At 32.7% G+C, this 21,641-nt stretch overlaps 1 long non-coding RNA gene across 1 annotated transcript; it reads left to right on the forward strand.

Moving 5' to 3' along the window:
* The first annotated feature begins 10,428 nt into the window (after positions 1-10,428).
* On the forward strand, positions 10,429-18,308 carry LOC127726071 (uncharacterized). Its single transcript, XR_007993314.1, has 4 exons — positions 10,429-10,513; positions 13,200-13,256; positions 16,996-17,071; positions 17,914-18,308. It is a non-coding gene; the product is annotated as an uncharacterized LOC127726071 (long non-coding RNA).
* The last annotated feature ends 3,333 nt before the right edge of the window (positions 18,309-21,641 follow it).

The raw sequence follows: 21,641 nt of genomic DNA on the forward strand, positions 1-21,641 counted from the left end.
AACAGTCGGTTAATTACATTAAAATTCATTTTATTGATGAACAGGCATATCAGTCAAGAATTGAGAAATAGAGACTAGAATATGTATTTGAAATAAGGGAGAATTACCAGTCAGAACAGATTACAAGAGCAAAATTGTTCATTCCTTGGGCTTCAGATATCAAGCGAAAATTGACATGTGATAACTACATGTACATTGTATGCGTGTATTTGATGTCTTTATAATGTTTACTTTTAGGTTTATATAACTATATCAATGTGCTATGAAATTACTTTTAAACGCGAATGTCCTATGGAATGACTATTAAACATTTAACCATTAAGAAAATATTGTAAAAGCACAAATGTCCTATAATAAAAGCGTAAATGTCCATATTTAAAAAGCACAAATGTCCAATGAATTGAAGCGCAAATGTCCATTAAAGAAAGCACAAATGTCTTATGGAAAAGCGCAAACATCCCGCGCCTATGTCATTGTCATGATTTTTGTAAGCAAACATTTCCTCTTCTAGTTATTTTGTTATATCTAATTATCATGACTTCTTCATACTTTAGTTAGAAAAAACAATTATACTCTGACAATAAGTCAGGACACTTAGTTAAAAGATTTGAGAAGACTAAATTTTTGTGACCTATTTTTCATACGACAGCAAAAATATTTTGGGGTTGTATATTGCTATCACATCATCGTTGTCTGTGTCGTTTTTTTGGTTTTCAGACAATAACTTTAGTTTAAGTGTATGAATCCCTATGAAATTTAAGCAAAAGGTTTAATACCACAGAAGGAAGGTCTGGATTGTTTTTGGGGGTGATGGTCCCAACCGTTGACGAATTAGGGGCAAAAAAGGGGCCCAAAACAAGCATTTTTCTAGTTTCAGGACAATGATTATAACTTGTGTATAAGTATTTTGGTTGCTCTGAAATTGTACCACAAGGTTCAATACCACAAGTAGAAGGTTGGGATTCATTTTTGGGGTAATTGCCCAAACTGTTTAGGAATTGGGTGCCAAAAAGGGTCTAAAACAAGCATTTTTCTAGTTTTCTGACAATAACTTGTGTTTTAAGTGTATGGATGTCTCTTAAATTGTACCACATTTTACAAAAAGAAAATTTCTTCAAATGTCAATTTTTTTCCCCCCGATTTAAGAAATTGTCAATTTTCCAAAGAAAAATTGGGGGTCACAATTTATTTTGCTAATTCTTTGTATATAGTCTAAAAACAGATTTACTTAGTATTGCGCAACAGCACAGTGTATTGCACAACAGCAAGATATCTTGAATTGAATATAAATTCAAATCATATAACCAATTTCAAGTTCTTTGACTACATTTATTCTGTGTCAGAAACCTATAATGTGTCAAATATTTAATTACAATCCAAATTCAGACCTGTATCAAGCTTGAATATTATGTCCATTTTTCCCCCAACTGTTCAAGGTTGGACTTCTGCGGTCCTATCCAGCTCGTAAGCAGTTTATTTCTCGTTATGGAGTAATTGTTTATATCATTTTTGCCATCCCTTTGCAACTGTCGCCCTTTGTCCATTCTGATGTCCATTGTCCTGTGTTAACTTGTACAAAGATTTTCTCCTCTAAAATATCTGGACCAATTTCAAACAAACTAGGGCTGAATGATCCTTACATATAGGGTATCTGGTATACAGATTGTGCCCTTTTATTCTTGTCCATCAAGAAACATGGCTGCCATGGCTAGAAATAGAACATATCGGGTAAAATGCAGTTTTTGGCTTATTTCTCAAAAACTGAAGCAGTTAAAGCAAAACTGACATGTTGAAAATGATTAACATGTTAAGATTTATTTGCCACAAAATTTTTTGGCCAATTGAACAACAAAATTTTAAACAGCAAAAATGTTCAGCAAGTTTTGATCTACAAAAACGTGAAACTGACCGAAATTGTAAATTGATCCCTTATAGTAGTTATTGCCTTTGAAAGACAATTTTAATTAAATTTAAAAGTTACAGTTTTTTGCATAAACTAGGCTAGATAGAGAGAAATTTTAAACATTGTTGAAATCCGTACGGACAGTGGTCTCTTTAAACAGTTCCAAAGACAGTAGAGTCCCAGTAGTCTTCAAAGTTGATCAAATAATGTACCATTCCTTGGTTGTAGGCAGTTCATTTATTAGGTTTGAGTTGTCTTTGGGCTTTGATTTTTTATACCTGGGCATGACTGGTTATCATTTTGAAGTTTGGGAAAAGTACCTGTAATGCATGAATAATGAAAAGATACCATTTTTAGCTCGCATCACTGGGCATCCGTCTTCGTCGTAAAAATTTTCAAAGCTCTTCTTTTAAACTACTAAACCAATTTCAACCAAACTTGGGATTGATGATCCTTAAAGTATCTAGTATGCAGTTTCGTATTTTATTTTTCTGCCATTAACAAACATGGCTGCCATGGCTAAAAATAGAACATAGGGGTGAAATGCAGTTTTTGGCTTCTTCCTCAAAAAGTAAAACAGAGCAAAATTAAAGGGATAAAAATTATCAGCAGGTCAAGATCTATCAATTAGGAAATTTTTCAAAGAATCAGACAAACCAATTTGGAGGTATTGCTTCTGAAATAATTTTTATGAAATTTCTGTTTTTTGTTGTTATCTTCAAAATATTATAGATTATAGATAAAGAAAAATTTTAAACAGCAAAAATGTTCAGTAAAGTTAGGTCTACGGCTAAGTTAAATACATTAATCTATTGCAAAACATGAAACCCCGGCGGGTTAAAATGCAAACATAGTACATAGTTAAAGAACGGAATTCATAAATTGATCCTTTATAGGAGTAATTGCCCTTGAAAGACTATTTTTATTAAACTTCATGATTTTTATTCAGAAACTATGATAGAGTAAAAGTTCAAACAGAAAAAATGTTCAGCAAATTAAGACCTATAAATTAGTCAATATGATCGAAATTTTGTCAATTGATTCCTTATAGGAGTTATTGCCCTTTAAAGATATTTGTACCTTTTTTTTTAGGTTTTCACAGAAACTATAATAGAAAGAAACTACAAAAATGTTCAGCAAATTAAGAGCTACAAATAAGTCAACCATGACAAAGATGTTCAATTGATTCTTTTTAGGAGTTATTGCCCTTGAAAGATAATCTTTATTTTACCAATTTCTTTTTTAGTTTTTCCCAAAATCTATGATAGATAAAGAGAACATTTAAAGGCATGCTTAAAACACATATTAATATACATTAAACAGCAAAATAATCATTGAAGCAAGATTTACACAAACAAATTCTAGGTGAGCAATTCAGGCTCTTATGAGTATCATTTTAGCTCAGCTGGCCCAAAGGCTGATGCAACCTTTTGTCATCGCTACTCCTCTCAAACCACACAACAGAATTTCATGAAACCTTTTCAGATAATAAGGACATACTACGTAGATGTGCATATCGACAGGAAATTACGATTCATTTTTTCCAGGAGTTACGCCCCTTTGAACTTATTTGCCCAATATACTACTGCAACCTTTTGTCATCGCAACTCCTCTCAAACCACACAATAGAATTTCATGAAACCTTTTAAGATAATAAGGACATACTACGTAGATGTGCATATCGACAGGAAATTACAATTCAATTTTTTTTCCAGGAGTTACGCCCCTTTGAACTTATTTGCCCAATATACTACTGCAACCTTTTGTCATCGCAACTCCTCTCAAACCACACAACAGAATTTCATGAAACCTTTTCAGATAATAAGGACATACTACGTAGATGTGCATATCGACAGGAAATTACGATTCAATTTTTTTTCCAGGAGTTACGCCACTTTGAACTTATTTGCCCAATATACTACTGCAACCTTTTGTCATCGCAACTCCTCTCAAACCACACAACAGAATTTCATGAAACCTTTTCAGATGATAAGGACATACTACGTAGGTGTGCATATCGACAGGAAATTACGATTCAATTTTTTTTCCAGGAGTTACGCCCCTTTGAACTTATTTGCCCAATAAACTACTGCAACCTTTTGTCATCGCAACTCCTCTCAAACCACACAACAGAATTTCATGAAACTGTGTAGATAATAAGGACATACTATGAAGATGTGCATATTGACAGGAAATTATGATTCAATTTTTTTTTCTGATACAATTTTTTTTTCTTACACTTATTTTATTTCTCCAATGACAATGTGGGGACGTGGGGTATGTGAGCGCGCTCACTAAGGTTCTTTAATTTGATGACAGCTGGTGAATTAGTGAAATTATCTGGGATTCGCAAGATCTATTTGCCCTGAAGCCGTGTTGCAAGTACTAAAGTATGTTGTTTGATTCAAGGTGTTTCATGATGTTGCTTGCAAGTATGTGCTCTAATAATTTGCAGGAAATACATCTTAATGAGATTGGTCTATAGTTACCAGGATGATGTTTGTCTCCTTTTTTGAAAACTGGTGTTACGTTTGCGTGATTCTAATCATGAGGTACTTTTCCTATTTGTATTGTTTTTGTAAAAATTAGAGTGAGTATGTCTGTGCAAGTGTTAATGTTTTTTTTTAGCACTAATACAGTTATGTTATCTGGTCCTGTTGCTTTTTTAGGATTTATATTTTTAATTAATTTATAGATGCCTTTTCTGTTGATGTCTATATTGTCCATTATTGGATGTGTTGATGGACCTTTGTCAGGGATTACTGTATTAGTCTCAGATGTAAAAGCGGATTTAAATTGTTCATTTAATATATTTGCTTTTTTCAAGGGATCTGTATGTAGTAAACCTTCACTCCTAAGAGGTGCAATACCAGTGTTTTCATTGTTTTGGCCTTTTATGTATGAAAAAAGTTTTTTAGGTTGTTTGTTGAATTTCTGATTTTCAGGTTCTTGTATTTCAATGTCAAAAATCATGTTTCCGATATATTTCCAATAGGCATTTCTCATCTCTTTCTGTAATTGTGTTTTGATTTGTTTGAATTTTTTAAGGTGTTTACCATCATGTTTTTTCTTTTTATATAATTTGTTTTTCTTATTTATTAGTTTTTTCAAGTTTGAAACTATGCATGGTAGGTGGGTTTTATTACCTATTAAGCTTAGTTGGTATATGCTTTTGGATACTTTCTGTTGTTTTTGTTATGAAGTAATTCCATATATTGTCTATATCAAGTTCTAATTGGTGTTCTTCCATATGTGTGTATGTTTCTTTCAAATCTTTTCCAATTTTTTCCCAGTCTGCTTTCTTGTAAATGAATTCTTTGTGTGGTGACTGTTTGGCTTTCGAAAGGGAAAGGTTAATTTTCACTGAAAATTATGTCATAGTCTCCTAGTGGTGGTAATGTTTCTACTCTGTTTACTAGGGATGGATTTGACATGCACAGTAGATCAAGTGTGCGGTCATTTCTTGTTGGTTTGTCAACTACCTGTGTGAGATTGTGATCTTGTAATATGTCTAATAGGTGTTGATGAAGAGAAGGATCTGGTTTGCTATGTATTACCGATGAATTTGACCAGTCAGTATTGCCTAAATTGAAATCGCCATTGAGCATGATACTTGCACTAGATATATTGCATATCCTATTTAGTGAGGTACTTAGATGTTCTAGTGATTCCCCTTTGTCTGATGGTGGTATATAGTATGCTCCAAGATAAGTGGTTTTATTTCCTGTTGGAGTTAATTTTGCCCAGATTACTTCGCAATCTGTGGCACCTGTGATGTAATCAGTGTGTTAGTGATTGCGAGTAGCACACCTCCATAGCCATCTTTCCTGTTTTTAGTGTAGATCGTGTATTTGGATGGTGAAATATATTCATATGCTGATGTGTCATTTGAAAGCCAGGTTTCAGTACCAAATATAACATCAGGTTTGGGGTGCGACTTTTTACCCCAATATACCCCAACATACCCCAATATACCTGAAAAAACAGTTTCAACAAAATATTATTGAATAATAATAGCATTTTAGGCATTTCCATGTTATTTTAACACCAACAATACTTTATTTTATAAATATGTTTAATTTTAAATCACTTTTTTCATTGAAACTTGTTCCGTTCTTGTCAGCCGCTTACGATCACAAAATGACTTTTTACCCCAATATACCCCATTAAAACGTTTCAGTTCAATATTCATGTTCTGGAATGATATTTTAACCATATTTATTTCAAAAAACAATCTATGCACATTTGTGTGTATTTAGAAGCTTTTTAAACTATAGTTAACTCGAATACTGATAATGATAGCACTAAGTGTCACAGAATAGAAGTTCCTTCATAACATATGTTCCAAATGGAAACAGTATTCTGGAATATTGTTTCCACTGGAATAAATATTACAGTAAATGTTCCTAACGGAATAAATGGTATAGAATATTTGTTCCAACAGGAACAGATATTATGACATTGTTTATAACAGAGTTTCCAGTGGAACTTCAGTAGGCGGAACAAATATACCTTGACATAAAGACCAGAATCGACCTGAAAATATACAGGGCAATATTTAAATTGCAATTTCTATTGGGGTAAAAAGTCACGCCGTCAGGTTTGCATGAGTCTATTATTTCATCAATTTCTGGCTTTTTATTTTTCATTGATTGAAAATTAATAGTGAGTACTCGAAGAGGTGGAACTGTACTTTGTTTCTTATTCTGCTTAAATGGTTAATCTTGCCTTATATGATAAAAATTATAATAGATAGACACTTTAAATCATTAAAATGATCAGCAAGGCAAGATTACATTTTGCTGACAAAATTTATCTTTTGTGTTATGAGCAAAAACTAAAGAAGATAGAAACTAATCATAACTAACAATCGTCATTAAAGGGCAATAACTCCAATAAGGAGTCGTCGGACGATTTTCTCCATATTGTCTAAATTGACTAAATGATCAGCAATCCAAGATCAACAAAACAGAGATTTTTGTCATGAACTCTATTCTCATCTACAATGTTGGAGAGTGTCCTTTGTTGAATATGCACATAGACCATGGTGAGCGACACTGACTCTTTAGAGCCTCTAGTTTTTTTTACCAGAATAGCCTAAAATTTTACAGAATGTGCTGATTTTTTGCATTATTTTATACACATTAGCAAATTGTCATATATAATTTGAAAAGAATTACTGAGGTTAATTTTTTTTAAGACTTAAATTCAAAGTAACAGAGGTAACAATCCAAATATTTCACCTTTGTCATTGGCTAAAATTTTCTAAATTGCTGTAATTACAAATATACTTACATGTCTAAATATTTGTCTTTGTCATGTGAAATATTCACTTATTATGAGCAATATGATAACTATATTTGGTATATGGGATCCTTGCAAGATCTAAATGAGCGTCAGGGTAGTGTTACCTGACCCTGACCTCATTTCATGGATAAGTGATAAAAGTTAAGTTTTCGTGATCAAGTACATATCTCGGATACTATTTATAAGCAATATGTCAACTGTATTTGGTGTATGGAATGATTATAAGGTGTACATGTCCGACTCGCAGGGTAATCCGCCCTTGACCTGTTTTCATGGTTCAGTGGACAATGTTTAGTTTTTGTGGTTTTGTCTATTTCTCCTGATATCTATACTATAATCGTTGGTAATGTTTAGTGTATGTGATCTTTGTAGTAAAACCTTTATATTACAGACTTTCAACATAAATTCATTCATGATAAGTAAAGCAGTCATTAGAAATTTAAAATGTTTTTTTACATAATTAAACATTTGAAATTTTGTGTCCACCTACAGTTGGGTAGCTAGGACTGATAGGAAGTGGATGCCAAACTATCGCTGAGCGTAGCGAGGCGAAAAATTTTTAGACCATTATATGCAGAAAATGATATTTGTATGGACATTTTCCCTGTATGCAGAATTTTATTTTTTTTTCTCGAAACTACCATCATTTAATTCATAAATATTTAATGTAAAAGTTTCCCACCCAATCTACATTGGACAGAATGTTGAAATATTGACAGTATCAATAATATTCTATGCAATGCTACAAAATGTATATTCTGTAAAGATATAAGAGGTATATTTTATTGAAAATAAAACTAATATTAATTATTTTTTTTCTATTTTTTTGTTGTTGTCAAAATGATGTGGATGCTTGAGCATCTGAGCATACATGCAAGCTGACCTATACGCTTGATTGGAAACAAAACTGTTGATTTCTTATCCCCTACTTAGATATAAAAAGTAGGTAGGTTTCCCCTTTTACAAAGGTACTATACAGATTAAGGATTTACCACTCAAGGGCCTATAGGGTACATGTAACATAACTGACAGTCACAACTTGTTCGCTATGCCCGTGTCTGCAGTGCCGTTTTGGCTGTCGATGAACATAATCTATGTATTACTGGTAAAATATTAAGTCGGGATTTTCGTTACCACAAATTACTTAAAACCTTTGCTAATTTTTTCCATAAATACATAGATTTGGTTTGAAAGTTTGGCTGCACCCGTAGAAAAATTATTTCAAACGGGATAGCACATCCTATGTTTTACGGAGATTTTGTTTACCGAGCCCGGAAATTTAGATACGATCCGAATAATCTTATCGATCCTTTAAATAAACTTATTCTGAAAGGTTGCCTTTTAATATTGTTTTATTGGTATAAATATTGATTTTGTTATCAGTAAATTAAATCCAAACCGTAAATATTATTGTTATATACATATGTACATTCACGGTTCTACAATCTGTCAATACCTGTATTTTGGCATTGCACAAAGTATAATGTTTTTCTCTGACTGTTGAAAGACGTCTCTACACTAAATCCATTGGATGTTGGATGTGTACTGATTGATATTTCAGTCTTAGATACATGATTTTTTATCAGTTGTTATTGGCTTTGAACTAACTGTCAGTAACTGCGAGTACTCTCGGACCTGTACTTGGTGTCTTTTTTGTTGTGGGGATGTATGAACTCACTGCCACGTCCGGTTTGTGTTTTTGTTAGTTGTTTTTCTGCTTGGTATTGATCTGATGAGTTAAGTCCTTTTCAACTGAGTTTTATAGTTTGTTCTTATGTTGTACTGTTACACCACTGTCCAAGGTGTGAGGGAGGGTTTGGCGCCTGTAAACTAGTTTAACCCCGCCCCATTCTGTATGTGCCTGTCCCATGGGAGCCTGCAATTCGTTTGTTTAAGTATATCATATTTGTATTTTGTTCATTGTTTTGTGCATAAAAAATCAGACCGTTGGTTTTCTCGTTTGTTTTACAATTGTCATTGCGGAGACTTTTATGGCTGACTACGCGATATGTGTTTGCTCATTGTTGAAGGTCGTTCGGTGACCTATAGTTGTTAATTTCTATGTTATTTGGTCTCTGGTGGAGAGTTGTCTCATTGGCAGTCATACCACATCTTCTTATTTTATAGTAAATGTCGAAACACAAAATGCAATAAACGAAACGTTATTTGCGGATTCTCAGCTAAGATAATATAACGACATCTTAGAGAAAGAACAAAAGCTAGTCGGCTAGGATTAGGATTGATATGTCCGAATAGGGTCACAACATTTCCTGCGAACTGTCACCTTGTGAATTAGCACGTATATAATCTGGCTCAATGTGTCAATCTAGAACAACTCTGAATATATTCATATAACTTTAACATGTTTTCTTTTTGCAGGAATACACGTCACATAAATGATGCACGAAGTAGTTGCTGTTTAACATTAAGCCACCATTCACCATCCATCAATCCATCCTTCTTGGGTTTTGCGGTAATTGTCAGATAAATTTCTTCTAGACGTCCACATGATTTGTAGCAAATTAGATTTAAGTATTAGGACGACCTCGTGTTCAAAGTACGACGACAAGACCTGCATGAGCAGAAAGAGTTACCAATAGATCAAGTATACCTATAATGAATTAAAAATACACTGTATACAATAACAGTGGAAACAATAGACACCGGGTTGGCATTCAAATCAATAGGATAAAGTAAGTACTAACATTTATTTTTACCTTTTCATATATCCCGATACTCTCTGAAAAATTGTATGATCCGGATAAAGCCATAGAGAGAATAACTACTTACTTTTAGTCCTAGGTTAGCAATTATCATAGTTGATATTAAATGTTCATCTTGAATATTAATATAAAATGTAACTTTGAAATTCAGGATAGTGACATAAGTGAAGACGATATAACCTCGAGAGTCCAGGAAGTCGGTACAAAGTAAATTTTGTTAAGAAGTTGAACCACTTTCTACCTCCTTTTTCATTCAAAAATATTTATTGAATGAGTGTCTAGTATATAGTTTTGTCTGCTCTAAATCTGTAGTTTTCATTTAAACAAGAAATAAGATAGGCACACAAAGGTCGAACTTCCATAAATCAGCAGTGTTATACATATAGATCTCTTGAAATGTATAAAGAATTTAATCAATGAAAGGTAAACATCAGATATACATTTTGTTATCTAAGTGTCAATCATTGATTTAATATACAAATTGAATGAGGAAGAAAGATTATAATGCATGATATGGCATTATTATATAAAATATGCATTTTTATTGTTTCTGTGCAGACGTTTCAGTTTTATGTTTCAGGTGAGATGATTTATTTTTCATTATTTTTTTTTACCGAATTCTTTGAAATTTTATATGCACTTTTTTTTAAAGATATCGTTTGACTGTTAAAAAGTGTAGCAGGGAATGAAGATTGTCGTCCTTTAACCTGGTACAATCCACTTCTTTCCAAGTCTTAAAAATAGTACTGGTTAATAAATCATATCTAAACACATATTGTCCCAATTTTTGTCTCCCCTCTTCGAAGTCGGAAAAACGAGACTTAGGCGTGCTGTTTCGCGTTGTATAAGTTTGTCATTTGATCAGTTTACGGGGAACCACTAGTGGTAGGTCAATGATATTTGGTATAAAGTTGTATAAAAGAGAGCCAAAGGATACCAAAGGAACATTTAAACTCATAAGTCGAAAATAAACTGACAACGCCATGGCTAAAAGATAAAAAAAAGACAGACAAACAACAGTACACAAAACACAACATAGAAAACCAAAGACTGAGCAACACGAACCTTACCAAAAACGGGGTGATCTCAGGTAAGCAGATCATGCTCCACATTTGGCACGCGTCGTAAGCTTTGGCAAATCTCATTTCCATGGAAATTATTTATCCCCCTTACTCGTAGTCTATTGACTTTGAAATGTATTAGTTTGTGATTAGGTCAGTTTAAGGGGAACCCCTAGTGGTATGTCAATGATATTTGGTTTGTACTTTTTAGTAGTTGTATTAGCATTGCCACATTTCATTCCCATGGAGATTATTTGACTCCATTCTCTCGGTTACGGTCTGTTAATTTTAAATGTTTGCTTAGTTTTATTTGTTAAAGTTTGTGATTAGATCAGTTGATGAACCGCCCGTTGTACTAGCATTTGCAAATTTCATTTCCATGCATGGAGATAATATGGCCCCGCCCCTAGTCATGGTTCATTTACTTTTAAATTTTATATACTTTACAAGTTGAAGTTTGTATTTATGTTAGTTTAAAGGTAACCGCTTTTGAAAAGTCAATAGTATTTGGTATGCAGTTTCATAAGCATTGGCACTTTTTGCATTTCCATGGAGGTATCATGCAGGTTTTTTTACCCTGTACCTTCAAGTCATGAATCGTTGACCTTGAATTTTTTATAGTTCACATGTTGCCATTTAGATTCAACATACACATTTGCATTATACTGTCAAAATTACAAAAAATAGCGAGACATATCTCTGTGTCAACATTGTATTGACAATAAACGATAGTTTTAACATTTTGTTCAATTTGTCTTATTTTTTATGAATAAAAGAGGATAAATGGTATATGCTAATAAGACAGCAAGCTAACACAATTAACCAAAATGAGTGTAGATTTCAGCATACATTCTTCAACAATGTATTTGAAAGCGCTAAGTCGAGTTTCTAAAGGTGTATATATGTTCCGGACCCTTTGAGTATTTGGACCATACGCGTTTGGTTCGTCCTGAATATGCATGAAATATTTGCCACTGGACGTTAAGCAACCAACAATCAATCATTCAATCATACGCGTTTGGTCGGACCATATAAGTATTATACTTGTTTGGTTATTAACTGGCTGGACCATATGAGTATTTAGACTATATAGGTATTTTTCAGATAAATTCTTGCTTTCGCAGGAACACACAGCTCAATCTCCGAACCAAAAACGGCATACGTTACTAATTGAATTTTTTTATCTTTTAAACATACTGAATTTGGTGCATTTGTTATTTTATCTTTGATAGCGTCAATTTAAAGCGCCTTTCTCCTGGCTGTCGACTTTTTCGTCCGTAAGTGAAACCACAGGGGTTTGAGACCGATGTACCGTTTTTTTGTTTAAATTATTATTCCTGAAACAAATTTCTTTTAATTTCTGCTTATTTTCAATCAATGATCATGTCTTGGATCGCATCAGAAGGAACAAGAACACATCAAATATCTAAAAACAATTTGAAATATTCAAGAAATTTAAATTTAATAAACACAATAAAAATTAATTAACATTCACTTTGTTTGATTTGATTAATCATTAATATTGATTATCATATGATTGCATACGTCAAAATTTCATTTGTTAGGAACTCATAATTATGCGACACCTTTTCAACGTTAGCAATCATCAGTTAATTACCTGGACCATACGCGTATGGTCGGACCATATGAGTAAATACGAAATAGTTATACACCGAGGGATAGGTGTGTCTGGATAAGAAACCCCGTCGGCCGTCGGCCGGAGGGGTTTCTTTTCCAGACACGCCGTATCCCGAGGTGTATAACTTACTTACACCCAATTCTAAACCCTATATTTGTTAACATTGATTATTAAATGAAAACAAACCCATAGCATATTTATCGACACTATAAAACCATGATTTATAAGATGTTTTTTTTATTATACATGAAACCCCACTAGTAACCTTTCTTTGGTTATCTTCGTTCAAACTTTGACAAGTGAGTATATTTTACAAATGTCAATTTGTTTTGCATATTCCCGTTAAATCCTGTGCTAATACAGCTACGAAAACAAATTCCTCCAATAATAATGATAATAATTGAAATAATATTTCGCTCTCTTTTAAAACTGTAATTTTCATATATGACATTGATCAGAGTAACTGTTGATTTGAACATTGCATGCAGTATGGTTTTTACTTTTGAAGTTCATTTCAGTCAACGGTGTACATATTTAATTACATTACTGTTTTCATTTTAAAATAGGTGCCTCAAAGAATAGTAATGAAAACATTAACCAAATCAACGAGAGTTTAGTTATTGGTAAGTCAACGGATGAATAGTCATAAAAGAGTGGTAGGCAGATTAGCAAAAATTAAAATAATTTTGAAGTCAACGAAAGTGTAGTCATTGAAGAGGGTAAGCACATCAAAAGTGTTTAACCATTGGCAAATAAACGGAGATATAGTCACATAAGAGTGGTAAGCAACTCATCGAGTGTTTAACCACTGGCAAGACAACGGAAATATAGTCACATAAGAGTTGTAAGCAACTCATTGAGTGTTTAACCACTGTCAAGACAGCAGAAATATAGTCCCATAAGAGTGGTAAGCAACTCATTGAGTGTTTAATCACTGCCAAGACAACGGAAATATAGTCAAATAAGAGTGGTAAGCAACTCATTGCAATTGAGTGATTAACCACTGGCAAAGCAGCGAAAATATAGTCACATAAGAGAGGTAAGCAAATCATAGAGTGCTTAACCATTGGTAAGCCGACGTAAATATTGTCACATAAGACTTGTACATACATCATCGAGTGTTTAACCATTGGTTACCAAACGGAAATATATAGTCACATAAGAGGGATAAGCAAATCAACGAGTGTTTAACCGTTGGTAAGCCAACGGAAATATTGTCACATAAGACTTGTTAGCAAATCATCGAGTGTTTAACCATTGGTTACCCAACGGAAATATTGTCGCATTAGAGTGGTCAGCAAATCATATAATGTTTAATCTTTGGTAAGCCAACGGAAATATTGTCCCATAAGACTTATAAGCAAATCATCGAGTGTTTAACCATTGGAAAATTCAAAACGGAAAGTCCTTTATCAAACTGCAAAACAAAAGCTCAAACACTTCAAACGAATAGAAAACAACTGTCATATTCCTGACTTGGTACAGGCATTTCCTTATGTAGAAAATTGTGGATTAAATCTGTTTTTATACTAGTTAAACCTCAAAATTGTATGACAGTCGCATACAATTCCATTACATTGACAACAATGTGTGAACAAAACAAACAGACATAATAGGTAAAAATGTCAAAAATTGGGGTACAGCAGTCAGCATTGTGTTATAATCTTAATCACTATAAAAACAAACAAATATGTCATCAAAGAAAAACAAAATGGCATATAGACAAAACACATAAGCAAAAATGAAAGAATACAAAAAATGACCATATCATAATAACACAATGGCGGGATGTATAATTATCGAGCCACGTCAACGGAATATTACCAAAAATGGACTAAACAGTAAAGGTTAATAATATACAAAGAACACTATAACACGTAATTAAGATGATAAACAACGTCAGTACCTAGAATCTATACTTCAAGACATGTATTATTTGTAAAGTTTATACGGAATATTTATCAACAAGGTCTTGATATCCCCCGATGAACTTTTTTTGAAAGACGAGACGATCTTTGACATAACCCTGGTTCAATTCATCAACTTTCTGCTCAGACACTGGTGACATTTTATAAAGTCTGAGTAGCCGAATGGGTTGGGAACTGTATATCCCATATGCAGGTTAAGTTGGTATATTGCTACTAAGGTAAGGAAAAATGATAATTGTCTCGTTTGTCATAGAATCTGGTACTGAGATTACCACATGTCAAATTCGAGGTATCAGTCTAAAAATGAGGCGAAGGAAACGGAAATATTGTCACATAAAAGTGGTAAGGAAATCATTGAGTGTTTAACCATTGGTAAGTCAACGGAAATATTGTCACTAAAGAGTGGTAAAAAAATCGAGTATCTAACCATTGGTAAGCCAACGGAAATATAGTCACATAAGAGGGATAAGCAAATCAACGAGTGTTTAACCATTGGTAAGTCGATGGAAATATAGTCACATAAGAGTGGTAAGCAAATCAACAAGTGTTTAACCATTGGTAAGTCAACGGAAATATAGTCACATAAGAGTGGTAAGCAAATGATCGAGTGTTTAACCATTGGTTAACCAACGACAATATATTCACATAAGAGGGATAAGCAAATCAACGAGTGTTTAACCATTGATAAGTCAACGGAAATATAGTCACATAAGAATGGTAAGCAAATCATCGAGTGTTTTACCATTGGTTAACCAACGAAAATATAGTCACATAAGAGGGGTTAGCAAATCAACGAGTGTTTAACCAATGGTAAGTCAACGGAAATATTGTTACATAAGAGTGGTGGGCAAATTAAGTAGAATTTAAATCGTTGGTTAGTCAACGAAAAAGAAGTCGTACAAGAAGGGTAAGCAAATCAACGACAATATAATTATTGGTAAGTCAACGAAAGTGCAGCCATAGAGGAACGGCAAGCAAATCAACGAGAACTGAATCATTGTTAAGTAATAAAATATAAGTGTAGTCATAGAAGGATGGTACTGAGCAAATTAACGAGAGTTTAATCATTGGAAAGTCAACGAAGGTGTAGTCACAGAGTAATATTAAGCAAATCAACGAAAGTTTAATCATTGGTATATCAACGAAAACGTAGTCATAGAAAAGGGTAAGCAAATCAATGACAATTTAAATCGTTTGTTAATCAACGAAAGTGTTGTCATATATCAGTGAAAAGGATATCAACGATAGTTTAATCATTAGTATGTCAACAAAAGTGTTGTCATAGATGAATGTAAGCAAACCAACGAGTCACAGATGTATTAACAGATGACTGGTAGTCAAAGCAAAAAGAGTTAATTACTGATTGGTCAACGAAAGTGTAGTCAACGAGATCTGAGTAATGAACATGAGTCGAAAAGTGTACGTCATTTGGATATAATTTTTGCATATTTTTGTCCATTTTCATTTACACTTTTGTACATTTCGGTTTCTACAAAATTCCGTCAAAGCGTTTTGTAATATCGGTCCGTCAATATAATCTATGTACTGATAAAGTTCGTAGACTGATCGTCAATTCGTTTTTCATAGAAATTTATTTTAGATCTTATACTCCTTTGTCTTCAGGAATGAATATGTGACCAGTGGTTAAGCGACGCATTAAAATGCTTCCTTAAAAATATTTATTTCTCTGACATATAAAAACTTTCAAAACTTATACGTCGAAGAGAAACTGACAACACCAATCCACACCTCCCTCCAAACAAGTCCAAAAAAAACCAACACATAGAAAACTTAAGACTGAGCAAAATAAGCCCCACCAAAAACCGATACATAAGAGAAAATGCTATACTTATTAAACAATTTTTCATCTGCTCAATTTACACATATAGTCATAAAGTTAATACGTTATTCAGTGCTAACCATTGTGATTGAAGACATTTTCAATACAATTTTCGAATTATGTTCATGTTTTTTGTAAATGAATGTTTTCATTTATTTTATTTAATATTTAAAATTTGCCAAAATCTTCACTACAAGAGTTGTGCTTTTAGAAATGTTTTGACAATACGAGTAACTGTAGCATGAAATGATTTCAGGAGTCGTTATAAGCAATTAAACTTTAATCTCTAATTCTAATGACGTAATAATAATTTCTTTTAATGATAGAATGGATATATTTTGAAGACGACAGAACAAACGAAAATATTGTTTTTTTTCCCAATTCATTCAAAGTAGTATCCTGTTTAAAAAAAACAACAAAAAGGGACAATAGCTTGCCATGCTGTATGGGTTTTGCTCTATATGGAAGGCCGTACGGTGACCTATAGTTACTTCATTTGGTCTCTGTTGGTAAGTTGTCTCATTGACCATCATGTCGCATCTTCTTATTTTTATATGAGTTAACGAGAAGTAATTTTCTATTTTACTGTAACAGGTATCTTTACTGGAATAATGATCTGTATGAGTTGTTATGTTGTTACTGGATGGATTGTTGACATAGTTAGAAAAAGGTATGTACATGAATACAATGAGCATTCACGGAAATTACATTCAGAAAAATGAATGATGCAACAAAATTTAATTAATATGAACTATTTGAACCAAGTTCCTATGTTGACCGAAAATGCATAAACAATATATTTGAAAATTGTTGAAAAGGAAAGTCCTCTTGAATACTTTTTTAAAAACATAATATAATATGCTGCATGCGCAAAACAACAAATATACATTATCATTGTTTGCCTCTATTTGTATGTCTTTTAAGGAGGAGTCGGGTTGTTGGTAGTTGATTTTGATCTGTTGTACTAAGTGTGTTCGCGGTGTTTTTAGGAGGATTCGGGTTGTTGGTAGTTGATTTTGATCTGTTGTACTGAGTGTGTTCGAGATGTTTTCTGTGATTCCTGTTATCATTTTATGTCTAAATTAATGTATTATTTATTATCTGTTTTACAGTTGTTGTTGACAACTACAAACACCCTACAAACAATTAACATGGCAAATACAGTTACAAAACAAAATCCTATGTTTCCTCTGAAAGCACTGAGACTTTTTAGACTAGGTCTCACTGCTAGTTGAAAAAAAACGATACCAAAGGGACTATCAAAACTCATAAAACGAAAAGAGTGCGACACATCTTTGGATAAATCTTCTATGAAACACGACGAAAAGACAAACACTTTTCTATAAAACATTACATAAAAAAAAGACGGAACAACACGAACCGCACCAAAAAACCGGTTTTATGTTAAAATAACAGTACTATGGGTATTTTTTCTAAGCAATTGTATTTTGAAGAAACTCATTATCTGTAGTTTATAGCTATTCAAACGTAATATGGTACCGAAAATTGCAGGCATGTATTTTGTAAGCGTATCTCGACATCAGATGACAATAACGAATACAGTTATGCTAGGACAAGCAGAGAGAACGTGCGCCACACAGACTACGTTGATCTACAAACTCTACACTCACAAGTTAGATCTGGAAATGGGAATGACTTGTCAAATGGAAAGACGTCCTCTGAATCACAGAACATCGACATGAAAGATAAAAATGGTATGGTCAGCACGTACATGGATATGTCTGGAAGCGCAGGACATTATGAAAATAATGCTTCTTTATATGTGGACGTTCGTCTTTGAATCTCTAAAATGATTTCCGACATTAGTCTTCTTATCTTTATATTTGAAGTAAATAAATTTTAAAAAAGGTTAAGAAGTTACAAACAAAATAAAAGATGTCATGTTTGCACTTTGTGTTTTGATCTTGTAATTGAAGAACGAATGTGGTCTTTTTCAAGTCTGATAATCAACAGCCACCGATACAGTTTTTCTCTAAATGTCTGATTTCAGGGTCAATTAATTTATACAATAAATAGTACTTACCTTTTATGCTGAATTTAATTGCCTGATAATATTTCTCATTTTAGTTTTCCAATGTTTCAGTCATTTGACGAGATATAATTTGGAAGAATATAATCAAAGTAGCTATTTGTTTACTCTAATTAGCACGTAAATCATGATGTATTGATTTCACTTAGATACGTAGAACAAGTTGTTCTATCAAGTGCCTTAGTGATTTACTGAGTTATTTTTGAATTGTTCACTTGAAGTCACTCTTTGGAATCTTGAATATTTTTAGCTGTTCGTCGCGTTTAATTTCATGGTTATTAGATCAACTTTCATATCATTAACATACGAAAGTAACAGATCATGTGGACATACTTATAATGTTCAGTTGATTCTGGATAAATAACTCCAATCACCTCATATTTAAATGTGTGTTGACATAACTGACAGTATGAAGCCTTGAGTGTTTGCCCTTCTACTGTATTATATGATCTAAGTGGCGGAAGACAATATGGAAAAGAAGGAAGGAAATCAAATTGTAATAGAAGTGTTTGTGTTCATCCAAAACATTTTGATATGCTAGAACATTTTCGTGTTTCCGATCTAAAAAAGAAAAGGTTAGATCAAGGCGTATTACTTTCATCTTGGACAATTTACAAATTCTTTCTTTATAATGTTCTTAAGACAATAGCATGACGATTGCTTGTTGTGCTTATTTGCAAAATAGAACGTGTTTTACATTATGAACTCCGAAATTTGACTCCTTCCATTAGTTGAATTTCTATTATTGCAACACACAAACAAACAAAAAGAGTCTGCTAATGAAAATAAACGTGATTTGATTCAAACAAATCTAAGATATTATTTATGATTGCATATCAAGGAAACAAAATACTACACAGAAGTTCTTAAGAATAAAAATATAAATGCTACTACATTCAAGGCCTTGCGCCCAAAAGAGGGTCTTCTAGTAAATAATCATGTCACTACCACATTTTCGCTTAAGGCTTCTTCTGGATACTGAAATATCAATTCAGCTCGGCTTCAAGTAAGTGTTTAACAACTAATATATCTGTTGTTAACCTTCTTTGTTACTTTTTTTAAAGAACTTGTTATCAATTTTTGTAATTAAGCATATGAAAATAATGGTATTACTCGTAAACTATTTGGATGTTTTGGATAAATTACGTGCTTTTTTCCGTTCAGTTCGGTTGAATTTTCGACTCTGTACACTACAATTATACACAAGCATATCAAACAGAAGTTCTCTTTATTTAATCAAATGGTCTTTTGAAAATCTGATTGCAAATTTATTTATAAAAACTCAATAGAGCCAGCTTCTGTAACGAAAAAGGTAAATATGCTGGAACTGTGGTGAGATGATTAAAGCTGTTAATTTTCTAGTTGACAATATTTTCCGTCTAAATTACAATCAATTGATAAATTTCAAAACACTTACCTTACCTTAATGATATTGTTGCCTTAAATAATCAAGAATTTTCTATTTTTACTGTAGAAATTTACACAAGGTAGCTTACTTTGAATAAATCTAATACAGACAACAATGATTGTCCTTATCTAGACTTGGATATTTCAGTTGCACATGGGAAGTTTTATACAAGATTAATAACAAAAGAGACAATTTTTCGTTCCTTTTTATTAATTTTCCATTTTTGGATGGAGATATTCCTTTAGCGCCATCTTAGGGTGTGTATAATTCACAAGTTGTTCGATATGCCTGTGTCTGAAGTCTGAAATTTTAATGAACATAATTTATGAATAACTAATGAATCATTATTTCTTTACAACAAATTAATGCAAATTTTTACTAAATTCTTCCATAGATACGAGTATTTGGTTAGGAAGTTTGGCTGTACCTGTAGAATTCTTATATAAAAGGGATATCACATATTCCAGTTTTACAGTGATGTGGTTTATAGAGCACTTGCAGTCGGATACGATCCATGTAAGCTCATTGTTCTATTCATTAATCAATTGAACGCCGTAATGAAATTTTAACATATTATTTTTATCGGTACTTGCAATCAGTTTGCTTTAACAATTTGATAAATTAAAACATATTAAGCATATATTTATTGCTATTTATGTACAGTTACGATTAGTTATGATCCTACATCCTTTCAATACTGTTTATCGATATTAATTGCACAAGGTCATGCTTTTCTTTAACTGTTTATAACGCCTAAACACTTAATTCATTTGGTGTGCACTGATTGATACTCCATTTTGGGAAAACATGGTTTATTTTTCAGTTGTAGTTGACTAGCTTTCAGTCACTGCGAGTACATATATATATATATATATATATATAAATATAAGTGCCTATAAATAGCAGCACATGACATACAAATCTATGGGAGTGTGGATTAATCAGTACAGAGATTAATTCAATTACACAAATGAAATTATAGATTGCCTAACAATGTAATTTTAACACACTATTTAGTATGTAAATATAAGAATGTTTAAAATATTTACAAAATGATGAAAATAAACGCAATATTTCGCTAGACTAACTAGCTTTATCAAGCGTGCATCTATCCAGGTGAAATCGGATGTAGATGATAAGAAACTTTTGCAGCTCAATGTATATGTTGCACTTGAATTTAGCTGCCTTGAAAATAATACATAATTTGGATGAAGTTCAAGATTTGTACAAAATTGGTAGTTGAAGTTATCAACGTCCATTGGCCAATATTACAGGATAAAAAGGACGATGCTGTGTACTAAATTATTCTTTATCTTTCCTGTATCTTTTCTCATCTTTTTCGTTAAGACCATCAGGTTCTAAAGTGTGGAGTTGGTGGATCCAAAAATTTTCTCTTCTCCTTCTCGCCGTGGTGTCCCACTCGGTGTTGACTTCTATGATTTGGAAGGTAACATTATCAAAAGAATGTTTCGTTGAACGAAGATGTCTTGTGAGAGGACAGTTTTTGTTGGTTTTGTACCATGAACGATGGTTATTGAGCCGAATATTAAATTTGTCCATTGTTTCTCCCACATACTGAATGCCACATGTGTCACATGTTAATATATAAATTGAGTTCTCCGTTTTACAGTTGGAATTTGAGTAGATGGTATAATTTTGTTTAGTAACGGAGCTGATGAAAGAACTGCTTGTATTGGCAGCTTTACAACACAAGCAGTTCCTTCGACCACATTGTTTGTAGCAACCGGGAGATGGAGTAGGCTGCTTTGCTAATACAGATGT

The sequence above is a fragment of the Mytilus californianus genome, unplaced genomic scaffold (genome assembly GCF_021869535.1).
Source record: "Mytilus californianus isolate M0D057914Y unplaced genomic scaffold, xbMytCali1.0.p SCAF_16, whole genome shotgun sequence".
NCBI lineage: Eukaryota > Metazoa > Mollusca > Bivalvia > Mytilida > Mytilidae > Mytilus > Mytilus californianus.